Source organism: Nicotiana sylvestris, chromosome 2 (assembly GCF_000393655.2).
Source record: "Nicotiana sylvestris chromosome 2, ASM39365v2, whole genome shotgun sequence".
Classification (NCBI taxonomy): domain Eukaryota; kingdom Viridiplantae; phylum Streptophyta; class Magnoliopsida; order Solanales; family Solanaceae; genus Nicotiana; species Nicotiana sylvestris.
The window spans coordinates 186,429,190-186,437,198 of NC_091058.1; positions in this window are offsets into that span (position 1 = coordinate 186,429,190).

Sequence of the window (8,009 nt, forward strand, 5' to 3'; positions counted from 1 at the left end):
TGGTTACTTTTGGATGACTATGGAATCGGACTACATCTAGTATGTCCAAAAATGCCACCGCTATCAGATACATGCATATATGATAAAGGTGCCTCCAAATGAGCTTAATTTAACAAGCTCACAGTGGTCGTTTGCCGCCTGAGAAATGGATGTCATTGGACCAATTGAGCCTGCTACATCCAACGGACACAGGTTTATCTTAGTAGCAATTGACTATTTCACCAAATGGGTCGAAGCAGCATCTTACAGTGCAGTGACTAAGAAAGTTGTGGCAGACTGTGTCCGCGACTGCATTATTTGTCGATTCGGAATTCCAGAGTCAATCATTACTAATAATGGCTCCAACCTCAATAGAGACCTGATGAAAGCTATGTGTGAAACCTTCAGGATCAAACATAAGAACACCATAGCCTATAGGCCTCAAATGAATGGAGCTGTAGAAGCCACCAACAAGAATATCAAGAAGATATTGAGGAAAATGATAGAGAAGCATAAACAGTGGCACGAGAAGTTATCATTTGCTCTATTGGGGTATCGCACCACAGTCAACACATCAACCAGGGCAACCCCCTATATGTTGGTTTATGGTACAGAGGCAGTCATTCTCACTAAGGTAGAAGTTCCTTCCCTAAGGATCATACAGGAAGTTGAGCTCGACGACGCAGAGTGGGTGAAAAGTCATTATGAGCAACTAGCCCTTATAGACGGAAAGAGAATGAATGCATTTTGCCATGGTCAACTTTATCAGAACAGAAAGTCTAGAGCTTTCAACAAAAAAGTCAAGCCGAGATAGTTCACACCAGGACAACTGGTGTTGAAGAAAATTTTTCCGCATCAAGATGAAGCCAAAGGAAAATTCTCTCCCAACTGGAAGGGTCCATACATGGTTCACCGGGTCTTGATAGGAGGAGCCCTCATACTTGTAGAAATGGACGGAGAAGTCTGGCCAAAACCAATCAACTCAGATGCAGTCAAGCGCTACTATGTGTAATCCTTATGCTTCCCTTATATGATGTAATTTGAACTATGCCTGACCTGATTCCCGTTTAAGAGGGAATACATAGGCATCCCTATGGGTTCGGTCATAATTCAATAAAAATTTTATTTCCCCCGCAATTGGAAACTAGGGAAGAATTTTGAGGAGGACCCTCAAAATTCCGAAGTAATTTCAGCCAATCATCGCAAGCAACGGTCAAAAACATCAACCCAGTAAACTGGGGCAAAATTTTGAGGAGGACCCACAAAATTCCGTAGCAAGAGAGGTTGCAATGTCCTGAACTGCGTCACAATCGTCGGTTCATCTAAAAAGTTATTCTTAATTATATACTTATGTCACATTTTTTACTAAATCATGCATGTTTATTACTGAAATTTCCTTGTTTAGCAACGCTACCCAAATAATACAAACAGTATCACCAGATCAAAGCCGAGCAGGTCAAGCAGAGTCAGCGGGGATACGAACTAACTGCCCCCTTTACAAAACTCATGATTTTTCTTTGGATGCGGGCATTTGGATTGCGAAATCATCAAACATACTATAAACTCACGAGACGAACATTGTTCGGGAATACAACTCTCAAAACCGTTGCACTTATCCACATTTGCTATCCATACACACCAGTGACATTCCATGTGTCACAATGTCCCCAGCAGTCACAATATCGCAACCTGCTATCAGCTAAGAAAGCTTTATTACCACTTGCCATTTTATTTATTGCATAAGGCTACCATTCTGCCTTTCGAGACTAAATGTTGTCTCCATCAATATTTCTGCATTGCATAAGGCTACCATTCTGCCTTCCGAGACTAAACATTGTCTCCATCTACATTTTTGCATTGCATAAGGCTACTATTCTTCCTTCTGAGATTAAACGATGTCTCCATCTGCATTTCTGCATTGCATAAGGCTACCACTCTGCCTTCCGAGACTAAACGTTGTCTCCATCTGCATTTCTGCACTGCATAAGGCTACCATTCTACCTTCCGAGACTAAACGCTATCTCCATCTGCATTTCTTCATTTCATAAGGCTACCATTCTGCCTTCTGAGACTAAACGCTATCTCCATCTGCATGTCTACACTGCATAAGGCTACCAAAGCCTTCCGAGACTAAACGATGTCTTCATCTGCATTTCTACATTGCATAAGGCTATCATTCTGCCTTCCGAGGTTAAGCTCTACCTCCAACTGCATTTTTGCATTGCATAAGGCTACCATTCTGCCTTCTGAGGTTAAGCTCTACCTCCATCTGCATCTCATAGGCTGAAAGATTGCCTCATACTGCATCTACATGGCTGAAAGAGCGCTGCATACTACATCTCATGGGCTGAAAGATCGCCACATACTACATCTCATGAGCTGAAAGATTGCCAAATTATCCAAATGCGTCATCGTTCGGAGGTACCATTTTCATAGCCCGAAAACACCATGTCATGCCCTGAGGATCCCTTTTAATTTTGCATATCATTATTCAAAGGCATCATGGTTCAGAGGCACCATCCTCATAGCCCGAGAGCATCATTTCATGGCCTGCGAATCCTTTATCATACGCTTCATGGCCCAGGACATCATGGTCTAAGGACATCATTCTAACCATCCGAAGACAACATTCATGGTCCGACGGGAATTTGCTCATGTTTAAATTCATATATGGTATACGCTGGTAGTGTTTCTAAATTGTAGGTACACTGGCGAGCAACGACCATCTCGGTAGGAGCGATCCCGTTCCATTTTCGGCAACCATATCTTAACCCTTCCTATAAACCTACCAATTATTCGACCCTAGATATTGCGTCCATTCTCGAAAGTCTCCACCGACATACTCCGCCGACGGATCCTGAACTACATATGGCTTGATTCTTGTAAAATTAGGGATATGTAGGTAGCTCAAAAGTCAGGGCACGGCCTAAACCTCTTCGAACCATTTCGCTCGGTCAAAATTGGCCATCATATCTTTACCCGACAACTCTTTCATCATTCCCAGGTAAAGAGGGGCAACTGTTGATACCCAATTTTTCCCTATATATTTTCTAATATGCAAAATACCTTCAAACTATCATCTATATGCATATATAAGTATGTCCAAATATTTTATTCTTTTTTTTTAAAATTTTTAAAGATTTTTAAACCAATTTATTTCCCTATTTTATTTATAAAAAAAACCAATAATAATTCCCAAAAATTATTATTTTGGTGATTCATTTATTGGATTCTCGTGTCTATTCTAAAATATAGCTAAGGTAATTTTTGCATATTTTTACGAATTTATTTAGTATTTTTGAAGCAAAATTGCATATAATTGCAATATTGGCCTCTTTTAAGATTTAATTGCGTTTATGGTTATAAAAATTAATTCCAATATTTTTAAATTGATAATTATATGTTATAAATCATTCTAGTACTTTCAATTTATTTCCAGAACTTAATTTGCTATTTTTTATAAAATAAATGAGGGAAGATGGATATTTAAAATCTAGCTAGATTTCATTTCAATTTCAGCCTAATTTGAACCCAATTTACCCTGACCTAATTTCAAATTAAACTGACCCGGACCCAGATCCCCACCTAACCCTTTAAATCTCAGCCGTTGATCATTTAGATCAACGACCACATGTTGCCCTTACCATTTTTAACCCAAACCAACCCCTTAACCTAATTCACTTCCCACCTACCGCCGCCCTTGAAACCCCCTCCTCTCTCAACTCTCTCTAAAACTCTCATGAACCCTAGCCGTTGCCCTTTTAGCCCACCCTAATACCTACCTAACCCATGGCCTTCTGTGGTCATTTGAGGCATATACCAGCTTTCCATGGCTTCTATGTATTTGTTCTTATGGTTTCAAGGCCAGACCTTGAAGGAGTTTGGTCCAGTCCTTGTTCGATTTTAGTTCATGGCTCTTCTCCGGTCATCCTTAACCTTTCTCCGGCCAGCAATGGCCGCTCGAGTCAGATCTTTGACTCTCCTGGTTAGATCAGTAAATTTCAGGACCTTTCTCACATTTTCTGGGTTTTCTGAAACCCCAATCTCTAAGATCTTTTCGATTTCTTTCAGATCTACCTTAGATCTGTGCTTACCTTGAACTTTTAAGCATTTTCTCGAAGTTTCTTTAACTTTGCTCTCAAAACGACTCTTTATCTTTTCTTATTAGGGTTCTTCTTTTAAGTTATTTCAAAATCTATTCTCTGATTTTAACGTGTTTCTGATCTTGCTATGTTTTGCTCATATTGTTCTTCTATCTGAGTTAACATGTTTAAAAAAACCTAATTTCTTTTGGCTGTTTGTTAGATGAGTGCTTGTTTGGTTAAGTTTTTGTTCGATTTATTTGTTTATCATCTTTTAAGCTTGACTATTGTTGAAAAAAAACCTATGTCTTGGGTTTGAAATTGTTCGTTTGAATACCTGACTCGATTTGAAGTTCCTTGTTTCAGAATCTCTTTTTCTTTATGTGATTCCTCTGATTCTGTGTTTTATTATCTTTAAAACTCGACTAACCCTAACTTTTCAAAAGGTTTCCTCGTCTGCTACTGTGAAACCTTTGCATGTTTCTGATACTTTGTTTTCTCCATTATTGACTCAATGTGACTTGACCTACTTGATTACTATGCTTCGAATGTTTGCTTTACTACTGAACCTTATGCCTATTTCTGTATGTTGTTTCTTTTGCCGATGGGTTTGGCCTCGCATGTCTGGTGTCTCTACTCACTCTGTTTAAATACTAAAGTACAGAAGCATGTTACTTCCTTGATTGATCTCGATCTTGTGACTGATTTCAGAACTTTTCTTTTATGAACTCTACTTTCACTCGCCTATTTAAAGTTAATTGATTCTTTTTCTTTATTATGATATTTTTCCTTACTGAATCCTTTCCCAAAATAAGCATATTTCTGTACTTAGACTTGATTGCTTACTTAATACTTTTACTACCCTTTTTATTGCAATAATCATTCTGCCTACAAACTGATTCGTCTGTCCTTATTTTTTGAATCTGTTACCCCCGTTAAACAAGTGATCTCTTGATTAAAGGGGAATCACTTGGTTAAATGATTTTGATTGTTGTTGTTTCCATATTTGTATTGAAACTTTACTTATTACCTTATTTCTCACATGTTTTCAAAACTATAAATACCCTGCACCCCCTTCTTTCAAAATCACGAACACTTGAGTTTAGAACATACACTTCACTCAAAACTCTCTTTTCTCTGTTACTACTTGTGTTGCTGCCTTACCTAGCCGGCTGAAAGCCAAGGCTAGGTTGTGGGAAATTTGCTTACTTTCCTTCTGCATTTGCTTCTTTACTGGTATGTTCTAATTAATTTTCATCATCAACAACAACATGTTTCTTTACTATTTCTTGCACTCTTGCATGTTTCCTGCTTGCGTTTAATCAAGTTCCATTATCAAGCATGCTGTAATCTGCCCCTTTCCCTTCTGAATTAATGTTTTTCCTTATGTATGACTTATGTCAGTCACTTATTATGAGTTATGAATCCCAAACCCCCATATCCCCTATGTGTTTGTATTCTTTGGTTGGTTTGAGGGCATGTCAGCATTAGACATTGTTGTGCATGACCAAACCTGACCTCCCTGGGGTCGTATCCTTCATATCCCCTCTATGTGTTGTATTCTCTAGCTGGTTTATGGGCGTGCCAGCATCATCTATTGTTGTGCATGTCCAAAACCTAACCCCCTCCTAGGGTCATATGCTCCCTATAATGAACTCCCAAACCCCTTACCCCTTTGTATCAAAAATGTTGATTCTGTAGTGTTAACTTTATTACTACTGTTTTCAAATTACCCATACCTCCTTACTATTCTCAACCTAAACAACTCTCTACTCCTGCACTTCCACAATACTCTTAGACTTAGGTTCTGCCCCTCTTGTGTGAGCCTTGCCTTGGGACCCATGAGCTCCCTCTGAACTGGGACACATAAGGGCTGGCCCTTCCATACTGCAATCATTCATATCTGGTTACGCAAACTTGGGTGTAAGCACTGCCCAGGGTCCCTTGAGACCCTTAGGGAACTTTGACACACCCAGGTCTGAGAAAGGCTTTGAAACAAATGGCATTTGAGGTGGTTTATTCCATAACTCAGAGAGAGAGTCAAGAATCAGACTTCCTCTGGTTGTAAATTTTTTCTTTTTACATTTTTCTGATGTAATTCGTTATTTAGTTTGTAATAATTTGTAATAAACGTTGGGGTTTGGCTAGTGAAAAGGGCTGGGTAATTTTTCATGCTTAAGGATAGATATCATGCCTATAAAACCTAAAATTCTACATATTTAACTCTTCAATTTAGATATCATGCCTATAAGATCTGTTTTCACTAAAATTCTGCATGTTCTACATCCAGAGAATATGCCTATAGGACCTAAAGCCTGCATGTTTAACTCTGCATTTAGAGAACCTGTCTATAGGACTCGTTTAAATTCTGCATGCTTAATTCTACTTTTAGAGAACCTGTCTATAGGACTCGTTTAAATTCTGCATGCTTAACTCTACATTTAGAGAACCTGTCTAGAGGACTTGTCTTAGATTCTGCATTACCACACTTAGACACCATGTTCTTAGGATCTAACTGGTTATCGTCTGGCATCATGTCCAGTAGTTTAAAATCAGTACCCTTTTATAGAAATTATGCCTATAGGAATTGCGAGTAAATTCTACCTGCTTCATTACACGTTCAGCTATATATCATGTCTATAGGAATTAAATCAGCAATAATAGATATCATGCCTACAGGATCTGAAACCAGTCTAGTTTAAAATCAGCCTAATTCATATTGTTCTCAACTAGTTTTTAAACAACTCTATCACCTTCTGTTAATACGGTTTAGAAAGCATGCTTGTAGGATCTCAAGTCGTTTGTTTTAAAATGGTTACTGCTTTGTCACATTCTGAATCAGTAATAGATATCATGTTTATAGGATCCCACCCAAACACTTAGGCAAGCCTTAGGCGATAACAACAATAAAACTGAATCCGCCTTTGTTAATTGGTAATTGCTACAACCAGCAGGCATGCTTGATTTGTACTTCTTATCTGAGTTATGTAATAAACTGGCCTGCTTCAACAATTAAAACTCCCCTCGCCTTTAGTATTTTTAAATTCAGACCCTAAATGTATGTTTAAGTAATGCTATTTATGTGTTTTGCTTGAGGAGGTATACATGAGCCTTTTATTTGTTTACATGCTTCCCCTAATGTGCAGTACTATGTATTTTTGTATGTCGCCTTAGATTTTTCACCTTTTGAAACCTAAAGTCAGCCTAATATCCCTCCCCTTTAGGAATAGTAGTCCTTAATTTATCCGGGACTAATAGGAAGGGACGGATAACAACATGCAATAGAGGTCGAGACCAATTCGTGCTTTAATACCTTCACGGGGTGGGAAGGGTAGATATGGATATGATGACCGGTGCGCTAATACCACGTGTATCCCTCTTCTGAGGAGTGTTATACCGGGTATCGCATTGATGTGATCCATATTATAAATAAACCTAGGACCCCCCTTTTTTCCTCTTTTATATTTTCAAGTATTTGTAAAACTGTAACTCTTTCTTTTCGAAATCCGCCTTCTAACTGTTTTCAAACTCTTATGTGTTTAAATCCCCTACTATTTGAGCCTATACCTGTTTGTTTGCTAAATTGCACAAATTCACAAAAACTGTCTGGCCGGGAACCACACTAGTAGATCCTGAGGGGTGCCTAACACCTTCGCCTTAGGATAATTTCAAGCCCTTACCCAATTTTTGGTTATCAAACAAACTTAGAAGTGAATCCTATAGGTGTCCTAATGCACCTTAAATCATTAGGTGGTGACTCTTCAAATGCAAAACCCAGTTCCCAAAAGGAATGAGTTGTCATATACACAAAAATATCATAAACCCGATCTCCCAATGCAAAAAGGGAAAAAAGGGGGCGCGACACAATCCATACTAATTTCTATTATTATGATTTCTAACTTTTCCTTCTAGTAGTCGTGTTAGAGTCACGAACTTATTTCTCAAAGT